Source organism: Archocentrus centrarchus, chromosome 19 (genome assembly GCF_007364275.1).
Source record: "Archocentrus centrarchus isolate MPI-CPG fArcCen1 chromosome 19, fArcCen1, whole genome shotgun sequence".
In the NCBI taxonomy this organism is placed as follows: domain Eukaryota; kingdom Metazoa; phylum Chordata; class Actinopteri; order Cichliformes; family Cichlidae; genus Archocentrus; species Archocentrus centrarchus.
This window is the reverse complement of record NC_044364.1, coordinates 17,587,245-17,599,541: the sequence shown is the minus strand read 5'-3', so window position 1 is coordinate 17,599,541 and position 12,297 is coordinate 17,587,245. Positions and strand designations below refer to the sequence as shown.

The 12,297-nt window shown below is 44.0% G+C and overlaps 1 pseudogene; it reads left to right on the top strand.

Moving 5' to 3' along the window:
* Positions 1 to 7,539: 7,539 nt before the first annotated feature.
* LOC115798434 (lysine-specific histone demethylase 1B-like) lies at positions 7,540 to 11,559 on the top strand (annotated as a pseudogene).
* Positions 11,560 to 12,297: the final 738 nt, after the last annotated feature.

Below are 12,297 nucleotides of genomic sequence, written 5' to 3'. Positions count from 1 at the left end.
TAAGGCAGAGATCTAAAAGTGCACAAATCTGATCTGGGGTGAAGCTGGTTCTGTTCAGTAAGGAATCGTCTTCCTGTAGTCGTCTTCTGACGGTCTCCACTGCCTCAGTTGTGGGTATGCAAGTGAAAAGTGAAACCACATCAAAGGACACCATGGTTTCATCTGGATCCAGTACAAGATTCTGGACCTTGTTAGTAAAATCTGTAGAGTTTTCAATGTGGTGGGGTGTGATGCCAACAAGCGGTGATAAGATGGTGGCGAGGTGTTTGGAAATGTTGTAGGTGACCGAGTTTATACTGCTGATAATGGGTCGAAGTGGGACTCCTTCTTTGTGGATCTTTGGGAGTCCATAAATGCATGGAGTGGCTTCTCCAGGGTACAGGCGGTAGTAAGTGGGGCGGTCAATGGCTTTTTCCTTTTCAAGTTGTTGCAGGCAGCAAACAACTTTTTTCTTGTAGTTGCTTGTGGGATCACGTCTCAAGACCTCATAAGTATTGTTGTCACTGAGGAGTGTAGTAATTTTGTTGTGGTAATCCGATGAATTCAGCACAACCGTGCACCTCCCCTTGTCGGCTGGCAGTATGGTGATGTTTTGATCCTTGCTTAGGGCTGTGATGGCCTTCTTCTCCTGAATGGTGAGGTTGGATGGTGTTCAAGCACATGATCAATAGAGGGTCATAACCACCTCCAGGGGACTACGCCCACAGGGGTTTAAATACCTGGGTCTCTCCACCATTTGGTTGAGAACTGAAGAAGCCTTTCGGATGAGAGGTGAAACGTCTTCAAGAAACAAAAAGAAGTCCAGTCGCCTTTTTCAAGCTCCAGAGACTACTATGACCTGGATAACTGAGAATCTACACAGACATCAACAACTGAAATCTATCCTGCAAGGAAGATTTAACCTCAATCAACTGAATTTAGAAATACCTACATGGGTTCCAAATGGGCCTTACACAATCAAACATATGCACCCACTGCACAAGCAATTCAGAGGAGAACTAAATGCTTACTCTGTGGTATTGCATTCCTGTTCAGAAGTTCTGGCAGAGGATATATGAAGACCTATCCACATGGTTTAGCTGTCGTGTTCCAACTTCCCCCAGACTATGTATTTTAGATGACGTCAGTGAATTAGTGATGGAGTCATATATATCACACATAGTTCTTACCGCCTTGTGCATCGCTAAGAAAACTATCCTCATGAATTGGAAATCAAAAAATAAACTGTGTAATACTCAATGCAGAAATCTATTATTAGATCATGTTAGCTTAGAGAGAATGTCTGCTTCTTCTAAAAACCAATTGGAGGAATTTCACTCTCTCTAGTTCCCACTGATCAGCTCCATTACTTAGCGGGGGTGGTTGGCTGTGGGCTCTGCTCCCAGTGTGCTTTGTGGGTGGCCTGGGGCTGACTCCGATAGCCCCCAGGACTGGAATCCTGGGGCTGCCTTCTTGTGGCGTCCGTGTGCTTGTCCTAGTTGATGGTGGTGAGGGGCTTGGGTGGGTGCTGCTTTACGATTTTGGGGTGTGGCCGGGGTGCTTGGGGTGATGGGTGCTGGCCCTTGGCCGGATTGGCCGGTCTTCTCTGTGGGGCTCGGGGTGTGGGGTCTGGGGCCCGGGGCTCTGGGATCACGCCGGCTGCTGGTGGGTCCCCCCTGGCGCTGGGGGGGTCTCTGCTGTCCCGGCACGCCCACCAGGTGGGGTGGGTTGGCCGTCGTGGAGTGGCTGGGATGGACAAGGCACGTTTTCCAAACTCAGGCCACTTTGTCTTGTCTCTTGTTTGTGTCTCTCGTTGAGTGAATGAGTATCTGGAGTGGAGCAGGCTACCCTTTGTGGCAGGGGCGGTGGTGCCAGTCTCGGGGGCTGTATGTCGGGTGGTTCATGGGCACCTGGGCCCTGGGGCCTTGCCGCCGGCCTGCACGGGGGGCTGGTTTCCTGTTGTCTCGAATTCCCTGGGGCCCTTGCTCCTCGACCGGAGGGGCTCAGTCTGGGACCTCCCTCTCCTCTCTGCTGGGGTGGGCATGCGGTTGATGGAATGTGTGGCCAAGTGTTTTTGTGGCTCTTGATGGGCTGCGGATGGCTCGGATTTCCTGGGTCCCGCTCTGCCTGCCTCTAGCTCCTTGTGGGCGGAGTAGCAGCTTTCCACCCTCGTTGGTAAGTGCATTTCATGACATAGACACAGACACTAATGCAATCACAGCATAACAAAATTGTTGTTCTTATACAACCATGCTTCATTTTGTTCCAGGTATTGCTTGTTTTGTTTTTTGGTACGTTGTCTTTTTTCTTTCTTTTGTAGTTGCAGCATTTGAATTATTTTGGTTAGTTTAGTGGTGCTCTGTTCTCTTTTTCTGTCTTCTCCCTTTTCTCTCTCTCCTTTTTTTTCTTTTCTTTTTTTCCTCAGCCTGTCAACTGGAATTACATGTATACGTACACAAATAAATAAAATAAAAACACAAACATTAAAAAGAAAAGCTTATAGAGACTCTATAGAGCTTATCTTGGAAGAATAAATATGTTTACATCAAAATACATCAAATGTGAGCTACAATATTCAAGCTGGGAAGTTTCAAGTTATTCACAGACAGTAATGTCTAATACTTGACAATATAGTTTCCTCATTAGTGTTTGGACTTATGTAGAATTCTCAGGTATCTGTACTTTGCTTGAGTATTTATTTATTTTTAGCAATTTTTTTGGCCACAGTGGCTTTTATGGACAGTGGAGAGAGACAGGAAATGGGGCAAAGATTCAGGGGAAGACAGGCGGGCAAATTGGCGACGAGCCGGGACGCGAACCCGCGCCGCCGCACCGCAACGCAACATGTGTATGTGGTCGCCGCTTCACCACTAAGCCACCCAGGCACCCCAAGTATTTATTTTTCTACCTACTTTTTAGAATAGAATAGAATAGAATAGAATGCCTTTATTGTCATTATACAGGATGTACAATGAGATTGGAGGGCCACTCCTGTTCAGTGCTATGCAATAGAAAGTCAAACTCTCTAAAATAAAAATAAAAATATAATAATCTAATATAATATAAAAATATACAGAAAATAAAACACAATGTATAATATATACAGAAAATAAAATGTATGAAAAAAACTGAAAATGAGAGAATGTATAAAAATATATACATTGTAAAAAATAAAACAAGTGTATATGTAAAATAATGAAGATGGTGAGTATTGCACTTGGTGAATGAATATTGCACTAGTGAATGAATATTGGATATTACACAATATAGGAGTGATAGATATTGTTCAGTATGAATAATATAATATTGCACACAGATGTGGGTACAGTTAGAGTGGGTGAGTTTTTACACAAATATGTGTACTTTCTACTCCTTACATTTTCATAACATGATTCTTACTTTAGGTTTAAGATATTTGAGGAAAGTTTTAATTTTGCATCACTGTGCCTTCAAACATCAAACCAATCTGAGCCTAAATGGAGGAACAATAACACATAAAAGCCAATCTTATCTGTGTATACCCCATCACCGGGGCTTATCACATAACAAGAGATGAAAGACGCAAAACCAGGCATCATTTATAGCACTGTACTCAGGAATTAAAGTGGAGATGACTGTAAGTTGTAGTCGTAGTAATTCAACATCTAGCTAGTGCTACTAAAGAGGAGTGTGCATAAATGGAATATTGTGTTGTGGCAGGTAATTTCAAATGCAATGTTTCTAACAGCACAACAACAACAACAACAAATATCTGCAAACACACAAACTGTTTGTGTGCAGTTTGTCACACAGTGTGTCTGCTAGCTAAAGGGCCAGCTGCTGCATCTCCAGGGAGACAAAAGAGTGAGTGAAAACTTCACTCACAGAGAAAGATGTAAGAAAGAGGACAGGAGAGAAGAGGAAGAGGACAGGTTATATTTACAGGTAAGGACTGTACAGTGACAACTGCTAAACTGGAATTTTAAAGCTTACATGTAATATCTTCATTTTAAATCAGATCTTGAATAAGTAAATGGTGTGAAATTGTGAAACATCCTGCAGAACAAACGGAGGTATACTAACTTTGTGTTATTCAAAGGTTGCATGAAAATACTGCAGTTACAGTAAAGCTGTGTTGGACTGTTCACATGGTTGTTGTAGTTTCTTGATCTTAATGCCATGATGTTGTGTTTGAAGGAATTCTTGGTCAACACAGTCTTTATAGAATAACACAAGATTTATTACAAAAAAGACAATGTCAAAATACAGACGCTCAAGACATCTGGGTGAAAGAAAGAATGATCTTCTGCACACTGAACAAAGAAACTTACAGCCTTATATAGGCTTTAACATATGGTAGACACGCTGCCACACAGACTGGTTCAAACCAGCTTTCTTGGGGGGTCAGAGAATCCTCAGTTTTACAACTTTCCTTTTTTGGTCAAGATAAACAGTGAAGATGAGCTCCCAAACCTGAGAAGGTGTGGGAGCCAAGTTAAGTTAGGTTATATATATAGTATTTATTTTCCTGTAAACCTTATTTTGTTTAAATAGTAATTTAATAAGTAATGTTAAGGTTAAAATTTAAGTAAAATTATTTTACTACATTCCTGTTTTCATATTGGGATCTTGTTGTGAATAGGGTTTGAGTAAAGGCTGGGTTATAGTTCAAGCTCGTCACTTCGTGAGTTTATGCAAATTAAGTGCAGCACGGGGGCAGGATAGCGCGGCAGCGTAAGACAGAGCCACACGGTTTTGCTACCGTAGTCTTGTTTAAGGGCTAGCTACTTTCTCTAATGAAGGAGGTCATCTGCTGTGCTGACTCCTTCCCTCCCTCACTGGATCTGTAGTAACATCAATAACTGACCGGAGGCGCTGGAGAGGATCTGAAGGGTCTGAAGGAGCTGCAGTTTGATGATGGGCTGGTTCTCCAGAGTGGCCATGGAGAGGAGAAGTGTCTGAGCCAGCTCACTGCGCTCCAGCAGCTGCAGCCTGTAGCCTGGAGAGGTTGGCTGGAGGCCTGCAGCAGAAACATTATTGAACACAGCAAGAAATTCCTAAATGTCAGGCGTAACTATAGGAAGGAAACCATACATATTTTTAATTATTGATTTATCACTTTAAATGATGTGACTTACTAAAAGCTCCATATTTGGACTCTTAGGTCAACATCAAGGAACAAAAATATAACACTGATAACTCAAAAAGAATCAACTTTAAGCAAAATTCATGACAGAACAAAAGAACACAAAGAAAACGGAGGAAAATAAAAATCAGAATCTGACTAAACGTGGATTTCTGGAACTTTAATCCAGACTAAACTATCTCACCAATTATTGGATGATTTTTCCATCAAACACTGCGCAGATATTCATGATCATCAGACTAGGACTTTTCTTCTGACGCCTTCATGAGGTTCACATTTTGGATTTTAGCTATTTGATGCTTTAATAAATGACCAGACTGAATAGATTGCAGTGAAACTCTGGTGCACACATTTATGTTCCACTCAGGAAGGGCTACAAACACAAATCTGTGAGTGCCTCTCACTGGAGCCCCTCAGAATCAGCTGATTATTAATGAAGTCATGGAAATACTATGATTTTTTTTCTGTTACAGGCCCTCAAAGTGCAGAGCAGTGGCCCAAAGTTTGACACTTTGTAGTTCCTTATCTTTTAAATAAATAATCGTGGCTAGAAGATGAACCTGGTGTCAAAATAAAGGTAAAAACGAGCCTTTTCAAAGGCGATAACTTGTGTTGACCAGACACAGAATCCACATGGTCATATGACCTCTGAAAGTTGACCCAAAATGCTCTTTTTAAGCTTTTCTCCAGTGAATTATTAAAAAAATAGGGTACCAGTGCTTATTTCTCTTACTCTACATCATTAAACTGGTGCCGTTTAAAACTATGATATATCCCATGATACTCAAAGTTGGTTATATATTGGTTTGGCTTTAGATTGGGATCCCTGGACTGGGTTGATTGTGGTGTTGTTTTGTGTTTCTCAGTCCTGAAAATGCCAGGCTGCTCTCATGCTGGAAAAAATGTGAAGTAAAAGCGTCAAATTTCAACCCACCCACCCCCCATATGTACTTCATCACGTGACAGTAAAACTTTGCATGGAATACTGCAGTTATTGTACAAAACAATGTATTGGATTCTGGGGAGATCCGCGGGATCCTTTCTCAGACTTGACTGATTTTATGTGGAATGACCCTTTAATGATCTGAAAACATGTATGACTTCTCTCCTGCAGCTGGCCATCAAGATGCACAAGCTCGGGGAGCTGTAAAGTGTTACAAAAACATGTTGTGCAGTATTTTGTGTTTCCTACTGCAGTATTTGGCTTGTTTGTTATAGTACGACTTTACTCATCAGCGTGATCCTGCCGTGGCTGTATCGATCACACTAACTCTGCAGCACATTTTGGCTGCAGTCTCTCAAATGTAATTACAATGGCTTAATTTAATCACGTCAGTAAGGCTGAACGCTGCACATCAAACATCTCCTCTACTGTGTTTCTGCTCTGACAAATAAAAAATGTCTGCTGTTGTGGAAAAGGTCACTCTATGCATGTCCACTTTATTAGGTACACCTGTTCAACCGCTCATTAATGTAATTATCCAATCAGCCAATCGCATGGCAGCAACTCAGTGCTTTTAGGCACGTAGATAGGATGGAGATGACCTGCTGAAGTTGAAGCTCAGCATCAGAGTGGGGAAGAAAGGTGATTTAAGTGACTCTGAATGTGGCATGGTTGTTGGTGCCAGACGGGCGGGTCTGAGTATTTCCAAAACTGCTGATCTACTGGGATTTTCCCACATAACCATCCTAATGGTTCATGGAGAATGGCCTGAAAAAGAGCGGCAGTCCTCTGTGGGCAAAAATGGCTTGTTGATGGCAGAAGTCAGGGGAGAATTTTCCTTTCTGTTGATAGGACCTGAGGGTACGGGGCTCACCAAAATTGGACATTAGAAGATTTGAAAAGTGTTTCCTGGCCTGATGAGTCTGGATTTCTGCTGTGACATTCAGATGTTAGTCAGAATTTGGCCAAAGTTTCTCATAATGAATAATGAAGTCAGTGTATGTGAAAGTATTCCCTGTGAGTCAAAGGCTCGGGATTCAGGATGCTCTAAGAGATCCGTTTTAGGCGCCTGGGTGGCTTAGTGGTGAAGCCGGCGACCACATACACACGCCACGTTGCGTCGCGGCCCGTCGCCAATTTGTCTGCGTGTCTTCCCCCGTATGTTTCCCCCATTTCCTGTCTCTCTCTCTCTCCACTGTCACAAAAAAGCCGCTGTGGCCAAAAATGCAAAAAACAAAAAAAACCCCAAAACAATCCATTTTAGACATTTTTTGTTTTCTACTCTCGGCTCTGCGTGATGTCACAAAGACTCGATATCCTAATATGGTTATTTTAAGCACACAGTTCTGGTTGTGAGCACAGGTGGATAAAAACATCAGTCTTCATCCACTGACAGTCAGATTGATGCAGCGTCTACAGTGTTGCAGATGTTGTCCTGGTTGGTTGCAGTGCGAAAGTCAATGTTTTGATTTACCAGATGATTTACATTCCTATGGCCTATGACCACGAGCTGTGGGAATGGACTGACACTCTGAAGAGTATCCGGGCTCTCCGTTACAGACAGAGTGAAGAATTTTGTCATTTGGGAGCAACTCAGAGTAGAGCTGCTACTCCTCCACATCGAAAGGAGGTGGTTCAGCATCTGACGCCTCCTGGAATCCTGCTAGGAAACGTGTTTCAGGAGGAGACCCTGGACATGGTGGAGAGATTTTGTCTCGTCTGGTTTGGGAACACTTTGGTGACACCCCCCCCCCCCCCCCCCCCCCCCCCCCCTTAGGAACGGGACCTCTTGGTATCTCTGCTGAGACTGCTGCCCCTGCAACGTGGACCAGCAGCAGAAGATGGATGGCTGGATCTTTTTCACATTTTTTTTTTTTAATATCCCTTTATACTTTTACTAGAGCTAACCAGTGCATAACATTTGATCTGTTTTTTTTTCTTTCTTTCCTCAGTGAAACGTCTTTTAAAAAAATAATCTTGTCACATCCCTCAGACATCTTCCCAAAATCTTTGAATGTTTCTGCACTGCCAAACTCAGTGAAGTTATGTGTTATTTGCTTTATTGCTGTCCAGATGAGAATATAATTACATTGATTTTAATTTATTTTTCCCTTCTTTCACTTCAGTCACAAAGACGGCTATGAGACCTTTGCTTCCTGGAAGAAGGTGTGGACCAGTAACGGGAAAAGTGAGCCCAGTCTCAAAGCTTTGATGGCAGATCAGCAGCTTCCATACTGGGTATGTATAGGAAGCCTTTCTGGTTCCAGCTAACAGGTATAAACAGTTTGTTTGTTTTTTTAATGTTCTCCGTGTCGTGAATGCTTTAATTTTGATGTGTTCCCCTCAGGTTCAGTGCACCAAGCCTGACTGTAGGAAGTGGCGCCAGCTTACCAAGGAGATCCAGCTCACCACCTCCTTAGCAGCAACGTACCGCTGCGACATGAAGTTCAACAACATTAAAGTAAAGAGGGAAAATATATAATTGCCCTGTCAGGACCACCTCTATTTTTCTGAGAGAAATCTTGTTTCTCTGCCTACAGAGCGAGGGGCCCGACCAGTGCTCCCAGCCAGAGGACTTGGTAAGCTGGTTATGTGTGCTATCATCTGTTTGTGGACAGTATGCAAACATCACAAGTCTCTGGGTCCTCGTTAACCCCGAGCTGTTTAATTCCCAAAGGGAGTGGCAGAGGTGAGCGACAGCTGGTGGCATTCAATGCTCATTTTACCGCCGCTGTTTAAAGAAAGTCCAGCCGGCCCGTTCCTCACTGCCTACTACGAGTATGAGTCCATCAGGTTCTTCCAGCAATGTGTCTCTGGGCGAGCTGAGGGCAGATCACTGCAGAGCTGCCCAACCTCAGAGTGAGTCTACGAGCTCAGAATAAATGGCATAATTAAGCGCCTACTGTTCTCTGTACTGTGCTGTACACGTAAATACTGTGCGGGTTTGCTCCCTTTGGAGATGCCAGGTCCTAATCCTGATCGTATCCCTCAGTTCTAGGCTTGTGTCCGTACTTCCAGCCCTTCTACCAGCCCAGTGAGTGTGGAAAGGCTCTGTGTGTGCGCGGCCTGATGTGATGGAGCTGGATGAGCTTTATGAGTTTCCAGAGTTTTCCCGTGATCCCACCATGTATCTGGCTCTGCGTAACCTTATCCCGGCTTCCGAAAGCCGAAAGTGGCTGCTGGGTCTGAAATAAGTTCCTGCCAGACCCCCTCACAATCAGCTGATTTTTATTTATTTTAATCACTTTATTAAATAAAGGCATGCAAAATGTATACAACACATAAGGCAGGCTGAAATGTAACATCTTGTGAGTTGCCTTATTTTTCCAGCATTAAGCCCTCACAACTTCAATACAGCAGATATCCGTATGACATTTTCAGGGCGGAAAGACACAATTAAGCTCTGTTAAAGCTACAATCACATCAATTTTACACCAGCTTCAAGCGTCACAAACTCAAGACCAACTTTGAGCAGCAGCGTCATGGGACGTGTCATAGTTTCAGTAACAAAACTGCACCGGCTCAATGTGTCTAAACGAGGCTGTTAATAAGGTGCAGCTCTGTATGTGTGTGTTTTCTTCTCACTTCACATCTATTCCTAGAAAAAGGGAGCATGAGCGTCCCAACAGAGCAACAAACAAAACGGTGGGATTTTGTTCCTGCTTTTCTTCTGCAGGAGGTGCTGACTGCAGAGAAATGCGCTCAGCACATCACCGTTCGGGGGTTGGTGCGCGTGCGCTGCGTGCAGGAGTTGGACCGGGTGCTCCATTTCATGACCAGGAAGGGCCTCATCAACACCGGCGTGCTGGTGACAAAACAGCCTCTGCTCCCAGAAAGATTCTGCTCTGTGAGTGTCCTCATCCACATTACCTACATTTAGTTTTTATTGTTATTTATTCTATCATGGCTTATAGGACCTTTTATCCATTTTACGGTTCTGTGCAGAAAAACGTTATCATCATCGGTGCCGGGGCTTCGGGACTGGCAGCCTGTCTGTCACCATCAACCACGCCACGTTCAGAGTCACTTAAATCCCCTTTTTCCTCATTCTGACGCTCAGTTTGAACTTCAGCTTCATCTTGATCACGTTTGCATACTTAAATGCATCGTTGCTCCCATATGATTGGCTGATTAGATATTTGCACTAACAAGCAGTTGAACAGGTGTGCCTAATGAAGTGGCCGGTGAGTGTGCTTCACCATGTTGAATTTCTGTGCGTTTGCAGGTGGTGGTGCTCGAGGCAAGAGACAGAATAGGTGGGCGGGTGTGGGACGATGCTTCTACGGGTGTCACCGTGGGGCGAGGAGCTCAAATTGTCAACGGGTGTGTAAACAACCCCATCGCCCTGATGTGTGTGTATTTATTTATGGGGGGCACATTGTTCTCACCTGTTCAACTTCACTGTTATATTATTTAAAGAATGAAATAAGGAGCAGAAGACTGTGAAATCTCCAAGTTCATATTTTACGATGGGCAATCTGCTGGGCCCTCTCGTCTGTACCGTACTGCGGTGAAGCCGCGGGTGAAATATGGCACAACTTATTTTTGCTATGTACGTATTTAAGTTTACCTGGCAGTCCTGTTCACAGCCGTGCTGTGCCCTCTAGTTTGGGAACCACTTTCTGTAAATCCTTAAAAGAAGTATTTGAATTGAATACATCTACAACCCTTTAAGGAGCCCTTGTATGACTTCTCTCCTGCAGCTGGCCATCAAGATGCACAAGCTCGGGGAGCGATGCCACCTCTTTCAGGAGGGAGGACAGGTCACCGACCCCACCATCGACAAGCGTGTGGACTTCCACTTTAATGCCATCCTGGATGTGGTGTCAGAATGGAGGAAGGACAAGTCGCAGAACCAGGATACGCCCCTGGGAGAGGTGCTGAACTGCAGCTCATGTAGCAGCTACAGCAGCGTTTTCAGTATTTGCTCTTACCAGCCAGTAGTTACTATACAGTCCAGATATTGAACTCTACATATAAATTACTGATGTCATGGCTGTGCTGTAAGGTTATCAAATGGTTCCTAAACCATAGACTGTATATAAACGATGGGCAAAGCCATCCACGTGACATCCACAAGGAGGTGCTAACTCCGCCGCTCCACACTGTAACTTATCAGTCACCCTAATTTGCCGTATTTGGATTCAATAAACTGGAAACTGGCAACTAAGATCATAAAACCATCTGAGGTCACAGGAGGGTGATTTCACCTTAGATTTCTGTGCAGCCCTGAGTCACACTCTGCCAGCCAATAAAGAGTTAAACTTTCACATTGGGTGCATTTTCAGATCTGTTCCATCTTTTGCGTACAGTCTGTGGCTAAGACAAGCTGGACGGACATATGTTTGTGTCATTCTCACTACAGAAAAGGTCCAAGAAGTGAAGAAGAACTTTCTTCAGGAGTCTGGGATGCAGTTCAGTGAACTGGAGGAGAACGTGCTTCGGTTTCACCTCAGCAAGCTGGAGTTGGTCCTGCGGAAGCACATTAGACCAGAAAGATTCTGCTCTGTGAGTGTCCTCATCCACATTACCAACATTTAGCTTTTATTGTTATTTATTCTATCATGGCTTATTGGACCTTTTATCCATTTTACGGTTCTGTGCAGAAAAACGTTATCATCATCGGTGCCGGGGCTTCGGGACTGGCAGCCTGTCTGTCACCATCAACCACGCCATGCTCAGAGTCACTTAAATCCCCTTTTTCCTCATTCTGACGCTCAGTTTGAACTTCAGCTTCATCTTGATCACATTTGCATACTTAAATGCATCGTTGCTCCCATATGATTGGCTGATTAGATATTTGCACTAACAAGCAGTTGAACAGGTGTGCCTAATGAAGTGGCCGGTGAGTGTGCTTCACCATGTTGAATTTCTGTGCGTTTGCAGGTGGTGGTGCTCGAGGCAAGAGACAGAATAGGTGGGCGGGTGTGGGACGATGCTTCTACGGGTGTCACCGTGGCGCGAGGAGCTCAAATTGTCAACGGGTGTGTAAACAAGAAGCCCCACCTACCTGCAGTTTAAATCTTCTGTTTGTGAGGGACAGCCAATCAGAAGGAAGTGAGAGGCAGCTTGTTTTAGACAGAAGATGAACTGAGGAGCTGCACCAGCTCCTGGTATAAGATAAATGAGGATTATTTTGAGCTGACAATTATGCAGATCTGTTTTTCTAGAGGCCAAACATAATTATGTGGAGCTGGAAAGTAGCTTATTAGGTCCTTAAAAACACACTGTAATAAAGAGCAGCCTCCAG